The following is a 26,098-nucleotide window of genomic DNA, read 5'->3' on the forward strand; positions in this document are numbered from 1 at the left end:
CTATCACCGTACTCAGGTGTAAAATGAGTACCTGGCCTTTTTCGGCGTTATCTCTGTTGGAAAAAAATTATAATATCGACTAACAGGCGTCATGTCTCCTCCTACATGTTACGTGTTGCTGTTGGTCAGGACCCTTTGTAAAGGGCTTTGCCTAGTTTCTGAATATCGATGATGGGCGGATCAAACTCTGAAGTCTCGATTTTCACGATCGACGGATCTAAGCTCTAAAGTCCACACGTAAATCGAGACTTCATAGGTTTGATCAGCCGAACATCGATATGACAAAAACTAAAATCTCATATTTCTCGCTTTCTTTTGTTTTAAAATCAATTTATTTTCGTCTGGATCACCCCGACATGCGACTTACCTCTTCAAAATAGTATCGTATTCGGGTGTATTAGACGTATACCCAAAATCGAATTTATATTGAAAAAAATATAAACCTTGGGGTGAATTTATACTGAAGGTAATTTGCCCAGTTTCTGAATGCAACAAAAACTATAATCTCACATTTCTAGTCTTTTTAGTTTTAAAATTACTTTCTATCATCTGGACCACCATGACATAATGTATGTATTATCGGGTTTTGTTTTGTTTTGTTTTGTTATTTTACGGTGGACCATCAATACTATGAATCCACGAATCCCACTATCCGATTTTATTTTGTATTACAGGAGAGAAAATCAATGGCAGAAAACTGTGGGGTTTTTTTCATTATTGGAATTACATACGCAGCATCTCTCATAATTTCGTGGTCTTTTACAACTTATCAGTCATAACATATCACTGCGCTCCCAGATTGTGTACGAAGAAAATTAATGCTAGAAAAATGATTTTCTGTCATTGTTATTACTCAACATCACATTATATAACTTAATTATCTTCTATAACTTTTATTTCATGACATATCGAACAAAAGATTATGCTATGAATGATTTTAATCATAATGAAATAAAGTCATACTCGTATTATCAAATTAGTAATTAAAAATAAATAATTTAATTAACGCCTTGTTATTATGATAACAAATAATGATTTAATAAAAACAAATTACGTTCATTACTGTATATAAAATCAATACTTCTTAAATTAACTATTTCCTTATGGTATACTTGAAAAACGGTATTGTTGTTTAGGCATAGTGTCTTGGTCTTTTCATTGAAAAATATCCATTGACTTCAAGGAAATAATATGTACGACGTTTTCAATCAAGATGGGGCGAAAAGGGGGGGGGGGGGGGAGAAAGAGAGAGAGAAAAAGGGGGGGGGGGGGGGGGGCGAGGGGAGGAGTGACATCAAAGGTAGAACTGCCGGCTAACGCTCCGTCCTAAATAGCTTTAATTAATTTTTTTTTCTCCAAGGATTTCGGCAAATTCCACGGCTACATCCGGTGGGCGACTGTGGATTCCTGTCGGACATGCGCATTGTCCTCTCTACCTGCAAAAGTGACAAGAAAATAGAATTAAGGCTGTATTGTCGATTCTTATCCATTGACCCGTGAAAAGTGAAATGAGTATGACTAATGCCGGGACCACATCTAAACTTTCTAACGGAGTTGACAGGGGGTAGAATTATATCTGGACGATGTATAGTTTGAACGGGAACCAGAAACATTGTATGATAAGTAATAAGTTGGTGCGACTATGTGTCAAGTGGTCATGCGGACCGGAAGGCCCAGGTTTCGAGTCTCGCTCTGAGCGGTGCATAGTTGAGTTCTTGGAAAAGGATCATTACTCATATTTCATCATCCTACTCAGGTGTAAAATTAGTACCTAGCCGTTAATAGTGTTGTCTCTGTTGGGTAAAAAAAATGCAATATTGCTTAACAGACGCCATGTCTCGTTCTACATGTTAAGTGTTTCTTTTGGCGAGGGGCCCCGTCTAAAAAGGTTTGAGCAAGTTTAGTGAACATTGCTCTATATAAATGTTCTATGGTTTGCTCGTCTTTGTAGATTTAATCAATTGATAGTCCCCGACAATTCATTTAAACAAACCTTGTCAATTGGTTAAGAATATTATATAGTATATATACAAATGGCTATTATTATTATTATTATTATTATTATTATTATTATTATTATTATTATTATTATTATTATTATTATTATTATTATTATTTTATTATTATTATATATTATTATTATTTATTATTATTATTTATTATTATTATTATTATTATTAATATTATTATTATTATTATTACTATTTTATTATTATTATTATTATTATTATTATTATATTATTATTATTATTATTATTATTATTATTATTATCCATATATTTTATTATTATTATGATTATCATCATCACATCAATATTATTATTATTATTATTATTATTATTATTATTATTATAATGGAAAACGTCTTTTAAAGCTTAAGTAACAAACATTCATTGTGAATTCTGCAATTTTCGATTGTCATTCCACAAGACCACAAAGCCATTCATACACCAGGTTTGTAAAGTTATTTGTCTGGCTCTGGCGTCTAGTTTTAGGTACACAAGGGACGTCTCTGCAATGAAATCTTGCCAAGAAATAACCAAAATGATACGGGTTGGCAACTATGAGTCATTAAGGTGAGCTCTTGACGTGAACCCTTTTGTCAAAACGTTGGTCTTGTGACCGATTCATTAGTGTTCTTTATAGAATGGATGAAGATGACGTCATTCAGATTTCAGTTATTGTTTTCAGACAGCCATTTTAATGAGTAGTTCTCAATAATATATATCAATCAGAATATAAAGGTTAAAGGTTACACATAACTTTGTGAGTTGGTACGTTGTATCCTCTTGCGGATGTTGTGAGTATTTAACCTAAACGCATAATAATAATAATAATAATAATAATAATAATAATAATAATAATAATAATAATAATAATAATAATAATAATAATAATAACAAGCATATTTCTAAAGCGCCTTTCGTCGAAACCTCAAAGCGCTTTTAAAAAAAAAAAAACAGAAATAAACAAACATTTAGAGCATAAAACGGGCATCAAAAACATCATCAATACACTTGTCACATACAATGCATTTAGAATTCAATGAAGAAAATATATATAGATTTTTAAAATATCAATAGAAGGAATGCAGATGACATCACTCTGCTCTTTGTTATTGTTTTATACTGCATACTGGATGATTAGCTCTGATTACTCTCTCTCTCTCTCTCTCTCTCTCTCTCTCTCTCTCTCTCTCTCTCTCGCTGTGTGTGTGTGTGTATGTGTGTGTGTGTCTGTGTGTCAGACAATAAACGTTTACATAACTTTACATTTTTCTAATATTTTAAAAAAGAAACATTAAAAAAACTGAGCGGTACGTTATCTAATCTTGTGACAAAAGCCAAGCCATATCAGTGGCCGGACGAGTGACAGCGAACATCGAAAATTCTGGTCACGAAGTTGTGTTTTTGGGTTAGGCACTTTTCAAAAACTACCCCATTGGATTCGGGTGTGAATGAATACCTCGCTTCGGGCAGGGATGGGTATTGTAAAAAAATTAGTACAAAGGCATTGTATGAAAAGGAAAAAAAATTTCCATATGGTATGCTGGGGGATAAAAGAAGCTTTGTGAAGCTCATTAACCCTCTCCTTACCGGCCAGTTTCAGAATTTTTCCCAAAACTTCACATCCACCCAACACAAAAATATATTTGTCCTTCCACATCAGAAGATTAATAAGTACACTCTATGCATAATATTGTTCAGCAAAATGAGCTCTACAAAACAGTGTCAAGTTTTTATGTCTGTAATAAACAAATTATCTTCAAAGTTTATGAGAAACAAGAATAATCAGATGAGAAAGTTGTTGGTTGCATCGTAACGAATGTGACGATTTTCCTGTAGTTGGTAAGGAGAGGGTTAAGCTTATTTAACCAGTGGAAATTAGATTTCTAAACGTTCATATGTTTTGTTTGGATTATTCAGATATTGAAAACTAAAATCATTTTAGACGTCTATATGTTTTATAAGAGAGAATGACAATGATTTCTCAGAGTGCAACAAGGGAGAATTTCATACTTCTGATAATTTTATATCAAATTAACTTCTCAGACCAAGTTCATCCCCATAAAATACCAGATTGTTTTTCCTTTTCGTGTTGCTCTCTGTCTTTGTTCGGGATTGGGATTGCTCTTTTTTTATCCTGGTCCTGGCGGGAGTCCTTAGCTGGGAGGGAGATTGTCAAATATATAGTAGTTTCCGTTTTGATGTCTTTGTAATAAATCATCTCTCAATTTTGTACTCTTATTGTTATACGTTTCGAATTTCTGCCTTTGAGTGTATCCTGCATAGTGGGGTCTTTTGCTTGTGCCTGAATGGTGCTTTTAGGTAGTGTCAAATAGCCACACCAGATCTACAACTGTTTCTCTTTTATCGTCATCTTTTCCTGGCGTTGAAATGAACTAATCTGGCGCAATGGGGATGATCTATATTACCTTTCCATGGACTTGAGGTCCTTGGTCACATTGCAAAATGTGTTCAAAATGACCCACATAGTGAAAAGTGTTCACTTCTGTTAAAAAATCTAACATCTCGATTGCTCATATTGTTCAGCTTGACACATGGGTATGTTTACAACTTTCATAAACAAACCAGTGTGGTTATATGAGTTAAGAAATATCCAATCGTTGTACTGCAACAAATCATGTGATTGATGACTCGTTTGGACGAAATCATGAATTTTGATCGCTCCCATTGGGTAAGACCCCTAAATTGAAGATTGAAAAACCAGATTGAAGCAGTGCGCCGCAAATGCACTTTGTTACCTCAACTTGATAACTATGAAATAGCATACACAGAAGGTATGACAAAATACTAGAAATCCCAGTACAAACGCCTACTTACTTACCAACCTACCTATCTACTACTCCCTTTACCCGTATCTCCAATAGCCATTGGACCAAGTTCATTCGAGAGGCCAATAACTAGACACTAACAAGGCGTGGACAATGGTCAAACGCCAGGGGGTCAGCTGGTTACCCTATCATTAGATGGGCGTCATTCTCAGGGGCTCATCGGGTCGAGAATACTCAAGAGGACAGCGATTAAAACCACCCTGGTGTCTAGACCTGGCACGTCAGTTACCTTTCTACAGTCTTCTCTTCTTATCACGAAGAGACAGAAACAGGTGGATGAGGATGGATTATATGAAAAGCTTTTTGAATATTTGGGGTCTCCTTAGCTCAATTGATAGATCACTGGTCTCAAAATAATAGAGTATATAATGAAAAAGCCTTGTAATTAATTGGGGTATTGTTAGCTCGGTTGGTAGAGCACTCGCCTTATAATGTTTGAGTCTACTTTTTTTTTTCAATTCACCAACAGTGTCTGGGTAGCTGGATTTAATATATATTGTGGAAAGTACTTTGTGATAATCTTGCGTCTTATAAAAGGTAACATGCATTGCCACCATCAATAACTGTTGTGTGTTGAAGTGGCGTGGCGGTGAAGTCGACGTACAATTCGACCTAGATTGTTCCGTGGCTTGGATCGGCAATTGGACACCTCGACAGTTGCACGACCATAGGTAAAACATTCTGCACAACTCTGTTTATAAAAAAGCGAGAGATCTATCTTCACAAGAAACTTCTATTTTCTACTCCTTTGGCCTCCACCATGTTCGTCTTGTGGTGTTCCAATATGTGCAAGTCACATTTACCCACTTAAATTTCTCTCCCTATTATCAGTTGCTTTCTGTTAAGCGGTTTCGTGAAAAGCAGTCACGACTGTACTTACTTTCAAAGAGCCCTATCATCTTAGCGATAGGCCAATGGAATTAGGGACTTGGAGGGCTGACCAACGTTTACGTAAAAAGACTCAGCCTCGGACACTATCATTATTTTGTTGTTTTCCAGTAATTAAATGGAGCTTGCCGAGTTCATATCTTACGCTCTGTCGATGTTCATTCGGCAAGCAGGGCGGATGGGTTGGTAGGGGTTTCATCCTATGAGCGACTCTTACCCGAATCTGGATTCAGTTTAAACTTTGGTGAAACACCTTCCGAATCAAACTTCAATATTTTCATTTCATATTACTAGCGCATATATAGAGCGCATAATTTCTACAAATTCAAGATGCCCAATAGAATTCATAATGCTTCATTCCTTACCCCCCCCCCCCTTTTTTTCCACCTCAGCAGATGATATAGAAATAAATTAATTTCTATTTCACACAATATAAGCTGCCAGTTCAGCCTCTTTCCAGCACTTGTATTTTAACACCATTATCATTCCCTGCAATCGGACACCTAGTGCACATTATAAACTTGAAAATAAAATAAATATACAAAATGCAATAATATCCATTGACATATTACATTATTCATCGAAATCAAATATTATGTTGGTAAGATCTTTATCAATGGCATTCTTAAGATTATCAGTTGAATTAGAATTTTTGTCTCAACTTTACATTATTCCAGATTGCCGCAGTTCTTTGAATTACGTTATTTTTCCTTATAGACGAATTACGTCTTTCAACAAATTTTAAATATCTTAAATTTATGACTGGTTGCATCTCGGTTAAAGAGACAAAATGTCCTATCTGAGAGAGGAACTCGCTTATCCGGACATTCTTTATAATTCAAATAGGAAAGAAAATGCTTTTCTTATTTTTCAATTTGGATCAATGGCATCAAATGTGTTTACACTTATAACCCTCAATACTAAATCATTCTGGGCGGAGTGTCAAATAAAAAATATGAAAACATCAAGTTTGCCCTAACGACGGTTCCAAATGGCTGATAATAAATTAATTTCATAGAAAAACAACAAGAGATGCAGCCCAAGGGAATGTTGTATTGACGTCTGGTGCTAATGAAAGAAACCCATTCTATCCATTCCCAAACATGACTTCGATAATTTGCTCTGTAATTATTAATTGTAACTCTACCACTTCGTCCAATCAGCCTGCGGATATTTTGAACTTGAAGACAAATAATTAAATCACATTGCGTGACCATGACAATAATTTAACAAGTTGATTGCCGCACTCGAGAACACACGTATTTAAAATTTTGGCCAGAAAACTCGTCCTTCAGACGTCGATCGATTTAAATGACCCTAATCTTGGCAAAAAATCTCAAACCTGGGACCTTGTGAGAGTTTTTGCGATATAATTTGAAGGACGAGTTTTGGAAAAATTTGCAAATACGTGTCTATCTTGAACACAGCAGAAAACTGGATAAAAAGGCTATCTAAGCGTATCATTGGTACAAAAATCATAGCATGACACTGGCCAAATCTACGTCAAAACACAAGGCGACGACCACCAAAAAAAAGCGAACCGTGAGTTGTATTCAATATTTCAACCAACGGTATCGTTAATGTGTTGTTTTCTTGAGCACTACTTAACTAATAACAACTCACGGGACGGTGCACTTACCGAAAAATGGCGTCAAAATAAACATTCTTATTCTTGTGTCAGGCTATAAGTTAACGAAGGCTACGGTCTAACTGTTTGAAAAGAATTTCGATTTTTTTTTCTTAAACTCTTAAGAGCCAAATCGATTTTGTTGTTGTTCTTGTTGGTGGTGGTGGTGGTGGTCGTGGTGGTGGTTTATAAAGTAAAGAATTAAAAGATTTCAAATCAGCAGAGTTCGACGTCACACAATCAATAATAATTGCTTACATTTAACACGGTAAACGATTTGCACTTGGCGACCCGATGTATTCACGTTGATTTCATGGTGTTGAACCCAAACAGAAAAAAAAAGCCACGAGTATCGCCTCAATCGATTTCAGTTTTGCAGCACACTTGAGCGGTAGAATTTTATATTTGGTGTTTGTGAATGCTGACGATAACATGTTGCACGTATTGCAATGATTAATGACTTATTGATCTGGCCAAAATCATATACGCAATGAAACAAATTGGGATTCATGGATTTTTAATTCATCATTTAGTACCACACATTTGAAAGAATTTCGTACTAATGCGTTATTAGGAAGAAATCATGATTGTGTATAGGATAATCATGGCTTAAATACAAATAATTGATATCCCATAATTACGTTTCTAATGCATAATAGGCGTGGTAGAATGATCGTTTAATCTTATCAACGTTTTTAAAAAAAATATTTTTGTTTTTACTTTAAATACAAGAAATCAGCTCTTTCGGGAATATTTGGGCCCCATTCAATTTAAAGGATTCCGTCGACAATTCACACCACATTTTTCTTTATTCTCTTCGGATCCCTTAAATGATTCATAGATTGGTTTATCTTACATTTTTAAATCAGCATTGACAACTAGGGAATTATGTGTTTAACTTGTTGCTATCGGTTTGTGACCATTATCGAATGAGAGTTGATCTAAGCGTGAAGCAATGATAACATCTTATTTCTCATGGGAGGTGAAATTCAATTTTCACGTCATGGAATTTCAAACGGAGAGAAAAGTCTGATGTGTGTGTGTGTGTGTGTGTGTGTGTGTGTGTACATGTTGTATGTGTTTGTATATATATATATATATATAATATATATATATATATATATATATATATATATATATAGTGAATTTTTGGAGAATGAAGAGTATCATTTTTTAAACTAAAAAAGACGAAAAATTGGAAAACAGACACAATAGAAAAGCATAGAACGACACACAGATATGAACAAACGGAATATACCTACAATAAGTGCAACCGCATTATATATATATATATATATATATATATATATATATATATATATATATATATATATATATATACAATATTGATAAAACTGATTGTTTCTTTCTTTTTCACAGTGTTTTTATCATTAATTACAATAATATCTCCCCCAAATTGGGAAATGGGAACCTATGAGATATTTAACAATATAGATATGTAAATACTTAATGTATCAAACTATATCAACTGCAACGGTGAAGCAAAATTATTTCACCTACTTCATTGTGACCCTCTCATTAATCCATTAAACATGGCATGCCATCAAATCATTCAGCTCCGTAGATTGTGAGTACTTTTCAAATTATTTTGAAAGAGTGATAGTGGAATGTAGACGTCGATAGATAGTTCGAAGATGACGACACTCAGGTCTTTGTTACTGTTTTTTGCCATCGGCGTTTATGAATAATGCTCACTGAACTGTATTAACCCGACTATAAACGTTCATGGATACACACAGTTTTGTGTGTTGGTCCGTTATACTTCCGGATGGCAATGTTATGAGTTTCTTAGTCAAACGCATACTATCTATTGTTGCACATGATAAAACCATGTTTTTTTTTTTTTCATTCGTCAGTTTTAAAATACTTCGATCCAATGAGGCTTGATATTTAATCATCAGGAAATGGCGTGAAAAGGGCAGCAACCGTATTTATTTTATTTCTTAAAACTTACATCACCGACCCCCTTCTTCTTCTCCCAAGAATGATATAAGATGAAGGTTCGAATTAAAACAATATTTGAAATAATGATAACTAAGCGAGTTGACTATCAGAGGAGTGATTTCCGGATGGTGAGATGCAGGTCTTTTAATAATCACCACCAAATCATTGCCCGTTGACGTCACCGTTCGACTTGGACTGAAGATGGCTGAAGATCGTAAATATTAACCAGTCAATAAATAGATAAAATTCCTTTAACACATCTGGTGACGAAATATCTTGCGCAAGGGTAAATCGATATACCGACATAGGGTCTCAACCCAGGCTCTCCTGGGTAAAAGTGCATTATGTGCTTAATCTTGGATTCTATGAAAGCTTGAACAACACACCAATGCCCATCGTACACATTTACTGTCCCATTTATCCCAAGCAAAAGATAAAATCGTGATGTCAAACAAATTCCCACCAGTTTTGGCTGAACTCCCCCCCCCCCCTTAAAAAAAAACAAAACAAAAAAAAAAACAAAAAAAAAACAAACAAATACATGGCACAGCGTGGCTCAGCGGTCTTTGCTTCTTACCCCAATGGTACCGAGTTCGAACACCTGTCGCTGCGCTGTGTGGGCTTTGAGCAAATCACCTCGCCTTAGCTCAATTTGCGGCGCTGCACTGTGGCTGGCGCCTGAGAAATTCCAGTCTTCCCTTGGAATAATCCCTAGAGACAAATTTCCCCTATGGGATGAATAAAGGGAATTTTATTTTATTTTATTCTATTTATTTTAAAAAGCATTATACATGTATAAACAAAACAAACAAGCCTTTATGTAGTAAAATAAAAACAACCGCTTATACATGTAATACGTTGGAGATAAAGTAACGGGATCTAACAACTCCCCCCCCCCCCCCCTCTACCTTCCTCTCCTTCTTTGAAGGAGTAAAGATTACAATGTGTTCAAAAGATGCGGCAAGATCAATATATGAGACGATTTTTATAGATATAAAAACCCAAAACTTGAGTATTGCTATCACACCTTATTACAGAACAGAGCGAAACCGGCACTATTTGACAATTATTAGAGAATAAATAACACATTAAAACACGCTTAACGTGGCTATCTATTACTGTTAATTCTGTGAAAGCCGTAACTCGTAAATCATGTTATTCGTTTTTAGTTTGCAAACTATACTCGAACAGTACCCCCTTGTTAGCAGGATCGGAACGCCATGCTTGAAAAAGCTAATAACATTGGCTAATAATTTTGGCAAGCAAACACTTCGAACAATACCAAGTAATTAAACGATGTACAGAAGTTGCATGAAGAATGAGAGAAAAAATGGCCTGAAAAAGGCAACAAGCGTGTCGTTTATTTTTTATTTTATCAGCAAGTCTAAATTAATAGAAATTAGTCTGGATTCAAACAATTTTTAAAAATCCAAAATTCAATTTTGCCGAGTACCAAATCAGTACCTTTGCGATAAAAAGAGACATAGCCTTCAGTAACTTATTGCCTTACCACGTCATAATAAAATTCGGCGATCATCAAATGGAATTTAAAAGTGAGTTTTTATAGGTACCTAGTGCTTAAGTAGTGATCCCATTGGTTGAACGATTGAATACAACTCACTATTTTATCCTCATTTGATAGTCGTAGTAGAAGAATGGAGAATGGCTGAAGGAAGTTGACAACTTCAAGTACCTAGGAGGTTGGACCCAAAGCAGTTCCTCTGATAATTCTGTCAGAAAAGCATTGGCTTGGAGTGCCTGTCACAAACTCAGGAAAATCTGGAGTTCAAACCTACAGAGGGAAATAAAGAAGAGACTGTTCCTGGCAACGGTAGAGTCAGTGCTTCTATATGGAGCAGCGACATGGACTCTTACTAAAGCCCTTGAGAAGCAACTGGACGGCTGCTACACCCGTATGCTGCGGCCCTCAATGTAAGCTGGAAAGAGCACATAACAAATGAAGAGCTCTACAGTGACCTCCCCCCAGTGACCTCGAAGATTCAAAAGAGAAGACTGAGACTTGCGGGGCACTGCTGGAGACACAAGGAGGAGATTGCAAGCAGTCTTGTTCTATGGGAACCACCTGAGCGAACCAGAAGCAGAGGCAGGCAGAATAAAACCTACATTGACTGTCTGCTAGATGACACAGGAATGGACAACACCCGGGAGCTGCGTACGCTTATGGAGGACAGGACAGAATGGCGAAGACTTGTGGCTCATGTTGGGCGCCCCAAGGGGCGGCCTAAGTAAGTAAGTTGGTAGTCGTTGCCTTGTATTGTTATGTAGATTTTTTTGGTCGGTATCAGACTTAGTTTACAGCGGTTACAATAAAGGCAAGTTTTTTATTCACTGCCAAATCACCGCTCGATTATTCGTTCTCGCTTGCAAACGCAGAGCTTTGAGACTACAAACGACTATTCGAATGCCATCCGCGAGCGTCCGTTCCAAGTCTCTTTGAAAGCCGTAACTCGAACCATCAACCTCGTACATCAAAGGCCCCCGCGATGTCAAAAGTTAAGTGAATATCGTTGCGTGACGCATTGCTAAACGGATTCGATTTCTCAAAGCAGCAATGAAAATGGCTTTAAAGAGGGGGAACAGAAAATTACAAGAAAGGCACATGCAATATAAATCTGTGTTCAAGTTTTTACATGACTGGAATGTATACAGAAGAGGAAACAGAGAATGGGTCTAAGAGAGAGAGAGAGAGAGAGAGAGAGAGAGAGAGAGAGAGAGAGAGAGAGAGAGAGAGAGAGAGAGAGAGAGAGAGAGAGAGAGAGAGAGAGAGAGAGAAAGGGAGACTTTAAGTAATCGTCAGTAAAAAAAAATAATAAATAAAATGATCATAATAATAATAATAATAATAATAATATAATAATAATAATAATAATAATAATAATAATAATAATAATAATAATAATAATAATAATAATAATAATAATTTGCAATTCAATTTGACATAGCCCGAGAAAAAGGACAGGTTCCACTTCCCTTATCGCGCCAAAAATTTATAGACAAATGGTCAGTTAGATAGAGAAAAATTGATGAATAAGAAAGAAAAGGACAAATAGGAGAAATTTGAAGTTATCTTGTAATGAATATGGAATCTGGTCAAAGTACCAATCGTCTGGCCATGACAAAGAGAAAACATGGCAACGGTGTGTGTACCAGCGAAAAAGCACAAATTAATATTAATACGCACATCTCTTCGTTGAGCCTTATTTTTCAGCCAATTGGATTCAATAGTCTGATGTCATGTCCGCCTGATAACGAGCAGCTTGGTTCTAAACAAAGAAAATCGATACTTTTTATTCTTCATGCTGGCTAGAACTTTTTCAAATGTCATGTGATCAGAATGAATAAAAGTCAAAACATAATCAGATTAATAATGTTTTTCTCCTCTGGATAAACTTTTATGCTCGTCGGAGAAGTATTTCATAAGGGCGTCCGCCATTGTTCCGATAGTTTAGAACAAGTAAATAAGTTACTAAGCGTCATTACGAGGGAAGTGACGTCGCGACTGTTGAAGCCTGTTGGAGGTTGACTAATCTTGTGAAATCTCATTTTTACAAATTGTCGATCTCTGACTTCGTTCCATATTTGACTCACCATGTCAGTCTGGTTTTATTTCGTTTTTAAGAATTTGGAGGAGAGACTTTTTTTTTTTTTGGGGGGGGGGGGGGGGGGGATCAGATTAAAGTAATCAGAAATCGTAAGTTCTTTGAACGTTAAGAAACAATAACCACAGCCTCGATACCGGTAATGTTTTGTCTCAAATTTTATAACTTTAGCTTATAACTCAAATTTAAGCAACATGTTCACCTCAGCATAATACCATTATGAGACAAATGATCTCATAATATGTTAAATAAAATCAAACAAACAAGCAAAAAGTACACAGCCACCCCACATTCAAATAATGAAAACAATCACCGGAAAGACATGTTGAAAGTTTAGAAGGAAAATTACATTGTTTAGGTTACATAGAGAAGAAATTAAATAGAATTTAGACTCCGAGGAAAGAGAATACCCAGTTATAAAAGAAGACGCCCCTCCGGTCGAGTTTTACTGTCGTAAAATAGGCTAAATTATCGGATTCTCCAGGTCAGCCCCATAAAATTTTCTCGTCTCAAACTTCTGACGCTTTGCGCATGTGCGGCGAGAACTCATGAATATTCAAAGGATCTTAACGAGAGCGCCAGATATATGACCCTGTTTGGCTATCAAAACCTGACGCCAGCGCCATGCATGTAAATAAATGAATAAATAAAATTGAACGAAATTAAATGGAGTTTCTTTATATTTTCTTCTATTGTTTTTTTTTTAATCGTTTTTAAGAATTTGGAGGAGAGACTTTTTTTTTTTTTTTTTGGGGGGGGGGGGGGGGGGGGGGGAAAGGGGGGCTGTAAGATTGGAAGGGTGACAAGGTGAGATCCCGGCCAGAAGTTGGTTGGTGTCAAACAATTCCTTGATACCTCTTCATTTTTATCCTAAAATATAAAAAAAGAGAAATGTGTACATATTAAGACCTTTCAACTTGGAAGGATTAATTTAGCGCAATTAATTTTAGAAAGCAATAATTTGGGTAACATTGCTCAAATAGCTACAAAATCAAGTGGTTAATGTGACCCAGATATCCCGCCAATTGTTTGAGCAATAGGGTTTTAAAGGTTCGTGGATATTTAGGTAATTTACTATGCTGAAGATTGGAAAGAAATGAAAATCAAAAACAAGTCTAGCAGCTTATCACCTACGCCAGAGGGACACTTGTTACTGAAAATATCTAACAATATCATTCTTAACATACTGTTCAATTTATTATTTTTTTTTGTTTGATATTTTTTTAAATCGTTATATCCTGATTTTTAATGTTAGTTACACGTATACTTCATATTTGCACTAAATTATTATTATTATTTGTTTTTAAAATTATGCCCTTCCGCCACGACATCATAAGAAAGGAAGAAAAGAAAGAAATTGAGCTTTTATATAGCGCAATATCCACTAAACATTCTCAAAGCGCTTTACAAGGGGGCCTTGGTCAACAGCAACATTTAACATGTAGGACGGGACAGAATGCCTGTTAGGCGATATTCCAATTTTTCGGACAAAGATAACGCTGTTAACGGCTAGGTACTCGTTTTACACCTGAGCATGGTGAGAGAATGTGAGTAAAGAGCCTTTTCTAAGGACTCAACTATGCGCCGAGCGCGAGGCTCGAACTCAGGACCTTCGGATCCGAAAGCGAGTGTCATACCTCTAGACCACATAGCCTAGGCATTCCACGATGGAATATAGATAATTCATCAAACTGATATCAACAGGAATCGCCCAAGTGAGCAAATTGGGGGGGGGGGGGTTAATAATCTAGTCCAAGGAAAACAAAAACGGAAGTGCCTGAAGCGGGGCTCGAACCCGGGACCTTCCGGGTCACAGTGCAATGCCTTAACCGCTCGGACACTTCGCCCACCCCCCCCCCTCCTCCTTATATCATTAGTCATCATAAATCGGAGTGAGTCTATATTGACGGTTTTAGAGAAAACTGAACTGATTTAAGCCACTCACTCATTGGTTGAAATTCTCATATTGCCCAAAATAGCAGAAATATAAACATTTTCAATCTTGATATTCCCAAGTTCCACACCCTCCCGTTACTTTCTGGGAGAAAAAAAAAAGCACGACTTACAAAAAAATATATCTCCACCAAAGAATGAAAGAACACCAGCAAAAAAAAAAAAAAAAAAAAAAAAAAAAAAAAAAAAAAAAAAAAAAATTAAATAAAGAAGAAAGAAAAGGAAAAGAAATTCTTTTTGAAAGCGACGTGTTCAACTTTCATTTGGTGAAGAAAGTAACGTATTTTATGATGATATTATTGTACTTTTTTAGTTGTTATAGATTAATGCCCCATGCCGTGCTATTCATACAATATAAAGTGTTTGTTTATATGCTATACGATTCCATGCACACCCTTTCTATAGACTTATTAATGCACAAGGGTGAACTGGTGCTTCAATCTTTTTTTTTCTGTGTATGGCGCCAATGCGAGATATGAAAAATACGTGCGCTCCTATTCATGATCATAGTGAGAGAGATAAAAAACGGTAAGAATCTAATAAACACAGGTGTAAAATTTGCCGTGCTCTGAAAAAAAGATATTAAAATAATTTTTGGCCAGAAAACTCTTCCTTCGAATATCGATTGATTAAAAGATTCCATCTTGTCAAAAACTCTCAAATTGGGACTTATAGGAACTATCCAATGGTCATCAAGAAAGTCCCGGGTTTGAGAGTTTTAAATAACACGAGGGTCCTTTAAATCGATCGATAATTGAAGGACGAGATTTCTGGCCAAAAGTTTTAAAATGTGTTGTTTTGTATTTCAGAGTAAGGTAGAAATTTGGTCCTTGTCTTGGTGTTCGGAGTCAAATGAACATGAATAATAGCGAGATTATTCATTTTCAATGACTTTTATTATATTCTATTGTCATATAGTTGGGTTTTTTTAGGGGGATTATAGACCAGATATCAATGATTGAAAGCAAAATAATATTGGGTGTATTGTGGTAATCAGCGATATTAATGCTTATTCACGCGACTGATTATGAAACTAAATCTTGGGTTCCTAATAACACTCAATGAAAGACTCTCTTTTTCCGCCGATGAAGTTGCCGAAAACATTGATCTTCCTTAGATTTATTTGTTTTCCTTTATTTTCAATTTTATTAATCATATCATTAAAATTTAATAACAATAAAAATGATAATAATAATAATAATAATAATAATAATAATAATAATAATAATAATAATAATAAATAATAATAATAATAATAATATAATAATAATAATATAATAATAATAATAATAATAATAATAATAATAATAATAATAATAATAATAATAATAATGATGATAAAATAATAATAATAATAATAATAATAATAATAATAATAATAATAATAATAATAATAATAATAATAATAATAATTAATTATTATATATTATTATTATTATTATTATTATTATTATTATTATAGATCTTTATTGTCCATAGATATGACAATTTGTCATCGAGTAACACTTGTTATAACGTTACTATTTCTCTCTCCATACCTCTTCTTCTCTTCTTCTCACATACATACATATACAACATAGACAGATGCAATTTGTGTTCAATTTGTCACATTTGTGGTAATCTGACATTAAATATTATCATCATTATCAATTGGTCAATCAATCTAACAATAAATTTAATCAATCGGTCAATCAACTAACCAGTCTGTACCATGTGAAATATTCAACATTTCTATTGCTGGTGGAACGAACGTTATTTCGTTCTTGTTAGTTCTATATTTAAACTGACAAAACCTTCTCCCAGATGGTAAAAGACTGAAATCATATAATATTATAGCACATAATCTCAATTCGTAGTGTAATTAAGAGTTCGCCTTTAAATACTCCACAAGACAATAATTCTTCAACTAATTACGATTTTCTTTATGGAATATAATACTTATGATAAGTAAAAATATATTACTAATTGAATTGACATTTTTCTGCCAAATGTCATGATTTAATATCATGTATTCATGTATTCATGTATTTTTACTGTTTTTGTCATTGTCTAACAAATGGTTTTTAACCCGAAGCATTCTCTGTTTTGGTATTGCGTTCATTTTTACATTACTTTTTAAGGTCCACATCTTCTAGCAGCTCAGTACTCGTATTCGCTTTTATTTTAACCGTTTAATTGCCTCACTCTAGGAACTACTTGCATTTAAAGATTGAACCAGAAAACTCGAACTCCAAATACCGATCGATTTAAATGACCCTCATATTGACAAAGACTCTCCAACCTGGGACCTTCAAAACCTTGAGAGTTTTTGCCATGATTAGTGTCCTTTAAATCGATCGATATCTGGAGGACAAGTTTTCTGGCCCAATGAATGTTTTAAGACGTGTCTTTCTAGAGTAGGGCAGTTAATTGGATACGGTCAAAATGTTATTGGAATGATCCTGGGTTAATAAAGCCCACCAAAAACTGCAGACCTGCCCAAAGAATGTAACAGCAAGATGAGAGGATTTTTGGCCTGGTACCACACCTCTATACTATACTGAATAGGCCCCTGACAGAGCTGAGGAAGATAACGACGTTCCTGCACCAACTAGACGTTCAAACATGAAGACATTATTATGAGGGAGGACGAAGAAGAAGAATTGGTCTAAAGCTTACCATATACTCTAGAATTACCCAAAGAGTGCAAAGACAAGAAAGGATGTTTGGCCTGGTAACACACCTCTGCAAACTAAACCGTATGGCCCCTGACAGAACTGAGGAAGACAACGGCGTTCCTTCACCAATTAGACATGAAGACATCATTATGAGAGAGAACGAAGAAGAAGAATTGGTCTAAAGCTCACCATACACTCTTGACCTGCCCAAAGAGTGCAAAGACAAGAGAGGATTTTTGGCCTGGCATCACATCTCTGCAGACTAAACCGTGTGGCCTCTGACAGAACTGAGGAAGACAACGGCGTTCCTTCACCAACTAGACATTCAAACATGAGGACATTATTATGAGAGGGAACGAAGAGGAAGAATTGGTCTAAAGCTCACCATATTATTCTCTATACCTGCCAAAAGTATGCAAAAGAGGATTTTTGGGATGATACCATGCCTCTGCAGACTTTATTGCATGTGCTCCTGACATAGTCGAGGAATACAACGGCGTTTCTTCACGAACTAGACATTCAAACATGAAGACAATCGGGGGGAGAACAAAGGAGAAGAAGAACTGGTCTTAAACTCGTCATCTGTGGAAATCCCCCCCCCTCCCCCGCTTCTCTCTCTCTCTCTCTATCTCTCTCTCTCTCTCTCTCTCTCTCTCTCTCTCTCTCTCTCTCTCTCTCTCTCTCACTCCCCATCGGTCTCAGTTGACCGGGATTTTCAGCTTAATAATGGCATATTGATTGTTGATGATTTGAATCTTAACTTGCAATTTGTTAGGGAATCATCTCGGGGAAATTTCTTGAGAGCGGCAAAATATGCTCAAAGGAAATTAATTGATGTGGAATTTGAATCATTTTTCATTCCAAGCATGCCTGATTTAGCTTGCTTTATGATTTTATTAAAATAAGTTACGTCAAACCAAGTCATAAACGGATAGATATTGGCATGACAATCTTCATACAATCAACCATCTGTGACGTGTTCCCTCAAACTGGTACTATGTCGAAGTGAACCAGGTGCAGATAAGTGATATTTAAGCTAAATTGACCATGGATACGAGATTTTCGCTTTTCCCCCCTTAGAAATTATAACTATGCTTCTCAATATACAATATAAACTGAAACTAAATTTGATATTTTAAACTATAAATTTGATTTTAACAGCTTAATCAACACGATATTAATTATACCGTTTTGAGACTTTTGGCACATTTTATACTGCTATCAGTATGTCATTTAATTTGCACCAATTCAATGTTGCTTCAATGTCAAATAGACCCAGCCAATGAATCACCTTTTCTCGGTTTAATTTAGCGAAACTAATGTTTCCTTACGCGGACTTTATTTTCGTTAAATCCAATTGTATGAAAATTGATCTGAACGTATTAAAAGAAACTTTTGTCTTTCATTGTATATTTTCGTTTAACGACTGTAATTATTAAAACATTTGCTATTTACTTTTACCCTAACACCTCTCAGTGCATACGAATTAATCGGCTATTCCATCGAAGCTGAAAGGAAATTATGTGAATAGATTCGAATGCAGTTCAGTTTCCTTTTAACAAAAACGTGTCTAATAAAATAAATCCCGGATAGATTAAATTAAATTGTGGATTGGATAAGGTTGTGAAATAACATATCAGATTGAATTCATAATGATTGTTCCGAAATCATTACTTCTTTTTCTTTCTCTCCTCTTCGTCGTCCTCCTCCTCCTCGTCCTCATCCTCCTCTTCCTCATTTTTCGCCTCCCCCTCCCCTTTATTTTCCTTTTTCTCTTTTTCCTCCTCCTCCTTTTCTTTTGCCTTCAATACCTTCACTGTTAATCCCACCACCACTAATAACATTGCAACTACTACCACTACCACCACACCCACCACCATTTCGTCGTCGTCATCTTCACCATCATCATCATCATCATCATCATCATCATCATCATCATCGTCTTCATCATCGCCATCGTCATCATCACCATTTCCTTCGTATTCTTCGCATTTCTCATCATATGTGAATCATCATTATCATTATCATCATCATCATCATCATCATCATCATCATCATCATCATCATCGTCATCGTCATCGTCATTATCATTATCATCAGCCTTTTCTTCATCTTCTTCGTATTACTAGTGGTTCACATGCCGCCAAACCCAAAAAAAAAAAAGTGTGAAGATAAAAAGAAAAGGTAAGAAAAAAGAAAAAGGAAACGAAAAAAAAATTAAAAAGGAAGACAGAAAATGTATGCGATTAATATCTCACGAAAAAAAAAATCAATAACAGAAATGTTCGATACAATATGAGGTGACTTCTGATTCGTCAAACTCTGAACGTCAGATCAATACAACAGCGATCTACGTGTATTAAATAAAGTCGAATATTATTAATATGTAGCAGCGTTTCTTAATTCTCTTTTCCACAATAATATTTCTCATTCTTCACATTCTCTCGACACCGCCTCTGTCGTCAAACCTGACTCTTTTATCCAGTCCGGACAACGAGAGTAGAGCTGCCAATCTTCTAAAGAAAACCGTACTCCAAATTGAAATGCCTGAATGGGAGAGAAATCCTTTCACCTGAATCTGCATTCATACGTCAAATGAAAACACCCTTAATCCGATTTCTAGACCTTCCTGGATTGACTGTTCCGCCTAATACTCATGGTTAAATTGATCTTCAATAATGAAAAAAAAAGCAAACAGTTTCTTTAAAGCTAACCCCCTCCCCCCCCCCCCCCCCCCCGCAATCCTTCCAAAGCAGTATCAACAAAAGCAGATAACCAAAAAATAAATTTAAAAAAACACAAAAAAAACCCAAAAAAAAACAAACAAACAAACAAACAAAAACATCAGCAACATAGCATATGTAATAATAATTGTTTTAAAAAGTATATCATATTTCTCGTTTGTTCCTATTAAATTTCGGGTCAGGCAAATAGCAATTAAACAAATAATTTATGTTGTTAAATTCCATTCTCTTTTACCATTTTGAAATCTTAGATTTTCTTAGATATCAAAATAAAGTGTCGTAACACGATTTTCAACCTCATAGACTCGGTCTTTTTTGAAAGTTTGAACTTGTCGCAAGTCTGTTTACAAATCATTACAGGTTAAAGGGAATCAAAATCGAGACAATGAAACATTTTCACATTTTGCACGATTTATGATATTTACTTTATCTGCTTCTAGACAAAGTGTAAATAACAAATAGAACGCAACATGTAACCGTTCTAAGTTCATGTACAGTGATTTTAGAAAATACGTTCTTTTACACTAGAAGACATGTTTCTCTAAAAAAAAAAAAAAAAAAAAAATTAAAAAAAAAAAAAAGCTAAGAAAAAAAAACATTAAAAAATATTTTTTAAAAACGGGGAACATGACTTCGTTTATAAACGGTCTTTCTTGGCCCTCCTTGGTTGGCTTTCAAGGTGTGTAGACGGGGAATCGGGAGGTCCCAATATCTCAGTTGCTCACGCACTCGCTTCACAAGCAAAGGGACCGAGATCGATTCCGGGTGCAGTCGAGATTTTTTTTCTTCTGATCCCCCTTTCCACCCAGCAGTGATTGGGTAGCTGGGTCTGATAGATCTGGCAGAAAGGACTTTGGGATAGACTAGAGTCCTATCAAAAGGAAAGCAAGCAATTGCCATTGTCCTTTTCACGCTGTAGAAACCGAGATAAACCCGAATCCATTCGCCTTTGGCTTTGAAGGACTACTAAGAAGAAGAGGAAGAAGAAGAAGAAGAAGAAGAAGAAGAAGAAGAAGAAGAAGAAGAAGAAGAAGAAGAAGAAGAAGAAGAAGAAGAAGGGGATTCGAACACAGCGACCATGTCAAAGAGAACCCATACATTATCGTCGCATGTCTTTGTTGGTAAATAAATAGAAATATTTTAATAAGATATCCCTGTGTAAATATTTCTATAAGTTGTCATCTCAAACAAAAACCGAGATGACCCGTGCATTAGCCGCAATGCAGCGCCGCAATGTAAGCAATAGGAGCTAGCTAAGTTTCTTGTACAAATAAAATAACGAGATTCTGACAGCCGGACTCGAATTCAGGTCTCCTGAGTGGGAATGCAATACTTTATCCGACTGGTCATCTCACCGAACGCAGGAAGCAGATTATCACAGCAATATAGAAATAGACAGAACTGTAAATTCTATAAATCCCAGGTACAAAGTCAATAAATAAACCTTTTCTTGAATGCAGCCAGCTTAGCGACCTCCACAAAGATTCAAGGCGGTGGCCAGTCATGGATCTCGTCTTTAAGGACTGAAGAGAAAAGAAGGGAAGTGGTGGGGGGGGGGGGGGTGTAGCCGTAGACACTGACTGCAAGAGTAGTCTATTTCACAAACACTGACAGAACAGGCTACTTGTGGCCAAGTGCATCTTGACCATTTATATAGCGCAATATCCACTAAACGTGCTCAAAGCGCTTTACAATGAGTCCGGATAGGAAGGTCCGGGTTTCGAGTCCCGCTCTGAGCGCTGCAGAGTTACTTCAGTTGAGTCCATGGAAAAGGCTCTTAACTCAAATTCTCTTTCACGTGTAAAATGAGTACCTGGCCGTTAATAGCGTTGTTTCTATCGAGAGAAAAAGTAAATTCGCCTAACAGGAGTCATGGTTTTTCTTATGTGTCCATGTAGATTTTTCTTTTTTGTAGATTACTTCAAGAAATTGCATTCCTTTGAGCTTTCTGGCCAAATTTTAAAATACAAGCTCTTCAAGAGTACGGCAGCTTACTGGTTAAAATAATTTAACAATATCTATCTGCTCAGAACACCAGTCGACAATTCTCGAAAGTAATGGCGACTGTTACATTTTCTTTTCTTCTCAAATTTGTTTTTAGTGGTATGTATTTTTTTCTCTGCAGTCTCATTACCATAATTGTTTGATGGGTTAAGAACATTATTGACGGTTCTGTGGAAGCCAAAAGAATACGTTTAATTTTTCTAAGTCAACGACCACCAACAACAAGTCTTGCGTTTGAAAATGAAAATGATAAAATATTAGATCAACGAGAGCGGTTCTTTTTGAGCTTGCTCATTCAAATAGATTAGATGATGATAGATTACTATTTTTACATGAAGAAAATTAAATATTCAACGGCAACACCGACAAATAAATTATCAAGCCTCCTAGGAAAGGATTTTTTTTAGATATGAGAACGACATTGATTTTTCAACCTGTAACACAGCGTAAGCCGCGTAAAATAAAATCAGCAATAATTTGAATTCATCGAAACATTCTCCGTTGTATTCAAGAAATTACTTAACCTTACTTAATAACATTATCAGTATATTCTAAAAATGGTTGAGCCAGAAGAGATAACATTGCTACCTCATAATAGTACGTATGGAATGGCTTACCTTTTTATATAGGCTCAATGGCGGCCAAATGATTATTTTAAACAAAGTCTTAAAATTATATCTTTTAAATATATGTATTTTAGAATGTCTATAACACACACCATAGCTTCATTTGAGTAATATCGACGTGTTCATATATACAGGTCTGACATCCGAACCCACTTATGGGCCTAGTTTAACATTGTTGTGATATAATGGACAATATTTTGCGTTATTTTTTCAGATTTCCATTACAACAATGAGCCCATAAGAAATTGGGTTACCAGAACTGCAAATAAGTGCACGTCGGGTAATATACTGATAATATTATTAAATAATGTTAAGTAATGTCTTGAATACAGCTGATGGATGTTTGGATGTATTCAAATTATTGGTGATTTTATTTTCAGCGACTTACACTGTATTACAAGATGAAAAATCAATGTTGTTTTTATATCTTAAAAAATATCCTTTTTGGGGTGCAATAAAGTATTATTTTTATTACTATTGTTATCATCACCATCATCATCATCATCTTATTATTATTATTATTATTATTATTATTATTATTATTATTATTATTATTATTATTATTATTATTATTATTATTATTATATCATTATTATTATTATTATTATTATTATTATTATTATTATTATTATATTATTATTATTATTATTATATTATTATTATTATTATTATTATTATTATTATTATTATTATTATTATTATTATTATTATTATTATTATTATTATTTTATTTATTATTTTTTTAAATTTTATGATCATTTTTATATTAAAAAAAAATAAAAGAATAAGAACAACACCAACAACAGCAGCGGGAAGCAGCAGCAAAAGCAAAATGAAAGAATCAAACAAACATTACATTTATATCGACCCTGATACAAACTGTAAATAAGTGGTTATTGCACTAAAATTCGAATTCGATTCTGGCGTTGTCAATCTCTCTCTCAAAGACCGACTGTGATCTTTTCAGAACTATTTTAGTTCTATGGTTGAACGTCCGTGGTTCATTCGTTGGCAGTAAACGCACTCGTTGCACCGGGCTCCGAGCTATCTGAAAAGACTTGTCTTCGTGAAAGGGCCGGGCGACAGTAAAAAGGCCCTTTGTTGGTTAGAGCGGGAGGGCCGAGTAGAATAGACGGTTGAAAAGGGGAAGCGTGGAGAACTTCTGTGAACGGCTGGGTAGACTCCGGGTGTATTATTAAACCATTATTCGGATGAGGAAGAGAGAAGATTGGACCAAGTGTGGAATTAAAACGTACGGTGTGTGCACAGCTTTTGGGAGGAGATTGTGGCTTGGTCAAATGAAAAGGAAAAACACAAAACAACACATTATGGTGGTCGGTGTTAAATAGCACACAGGAAGGTATAAATAATAATAATAAAAGACGAAGCGATATCGGATTATTTGAATGACAAGAGGGCAACACAGGAAGGAAAGTGCTTCGGTGAATTTGGCACTGTGTCGACACGATTAGGTTAAAGCATAAATTATAGACTTAATGAAGATGGCGTTTGTGTCTGCAATTCTTTTTCTCCCGCTCAAATGAGGTGACCTATGCACATTAGAAAGTGACGGAGAAATTAATTCAGAGCCGGTTTGATACCTCTACCGTACTTCAACAAAACGCATGTTGTTCAGTCTGGCCTGAAAACTTTGTGGTATTGTGATATGACACTCGCCTTCAGACCGGTAGGTCTGGTTTCGAGTCCCGCTATGAACGGCGAGAAATTAAGTCCTTGGAAAATGCTCTTTCCTCACAATATTTCCCCGCAGTCATATGTAAAATGCGTTCCTGGCAGGTAATAGCGGAGCACAGTGTACTTGTTGTCTTGGGTCCGTTCAACGCACATTTGGTGGATATTGCGATGAATAAAAGTTCGTTTTATTTATCTTTTTTAAAAATCATCTAGAAGGTTATCAGAATCATGTTGACAGCGTCGGATAACCACCTTGCCCGTGTATTATGAAGACTAAATTAATTCTCTCCCTTCCCGGTCCAGAACGAATTTCACTGATTGAATCGTGGTTCCTCTGTTGTCCGAGCGTCTCTCATGGATTTTTTTCTATCCCCTAACAATGACAAGAATTACAGGAATAGGTGGTTATCAAAAGACTCTGCTTATTCATATCATTTTTAATAGCATTAATTGAAAGCCCCCGGACACAATCGGCACATAAAGCAAAGCTGGGTATCTCCCCGATACTATTGTAATCGTTATCATTGCAAATACAATAATAACAATATGGCCGGCCATCGGTCGTTTGGCTATCCAATTAAGAATGTAAACAGATACCCAATATCACTGTTTACTTTCTCCAATATCTCTGTTTACCTTTCTAACATATAGAATTGAGCTACAATTCAGGGGTAATTTAGGCGATGAAAGCCCTACGATTAACGGCTATTATTTACTTATTATTGGACTTGGTGACTCAGATAAGATGAAATTATACATCATGATGAACAAAGACAACAAACATTTATTATGAACTTTATTATTATCATAATTTTGGCTCTCAGGTCAAATTGTACCACTTAACATTCTTACTTCCCTTTTAAATTATTTGTCTTTATACTATTGGTCGCCAAAAGTGTCGAATGACTGGTAGAATGGAATAAGAAATCACATTGTATGTGTTTCTATTGTGTGTGCTTATTTTTTAAATTCTTTTTTTTTCTCTCCTTGTCTTTTGAATGCTCACTTGTTTGTCTTGTTTTATCTAAGACTGAAACTCTACCTTGATAACAATTGAGCTCCTACTCGACAAAACATTTTTTTAGTTAATAGAATAATAGTTGTCCTGCTTGTGATTCATTTTTCTATTTGATACAATGCTATATTCGTGGCAAAGTTCTTGGCTCGTGTAAAATAAAAGTACACAGACATCTATTGTATTTGAAATTAGTTCAAAGGTTCATGGCAGGTCAGGTTGGCATCTTAAGATGTCACGTGAATGAATTTCATTGGAAACCTCAAAGTGAATGAGAGAAGGGGATCTTTGGTAAATGGAAAAGTAATTTGTCTTTTTTATCAATTGATTTACTTGAGATGGTCATTCAAAAATATAATATAAAAATCAATGATATTTCTTTCTTTTTGTTTTTTCTTTTTTTTTTAATTTTTTTTTTTTTTTGGGGGGGGGGGGGGGTTAGTGGCATG

Source organism: Berghia stephanieae, chromosome 3 (genome assembly GCF_034508935.2).
Source record: "Berghia stephanieae isolate SIO BIC M18660-M18661 chromosome 3, UCSD_Bste_1.3, whole genome shotgun sequence".
NCBI classification, from domain to species: domain Eukaryota; kingdom Metazoa; phylum Mollusca; class Gastropoda; order Nudibranchia; family Aeolidiidae; genus Berghia; species Berghia stephanieae.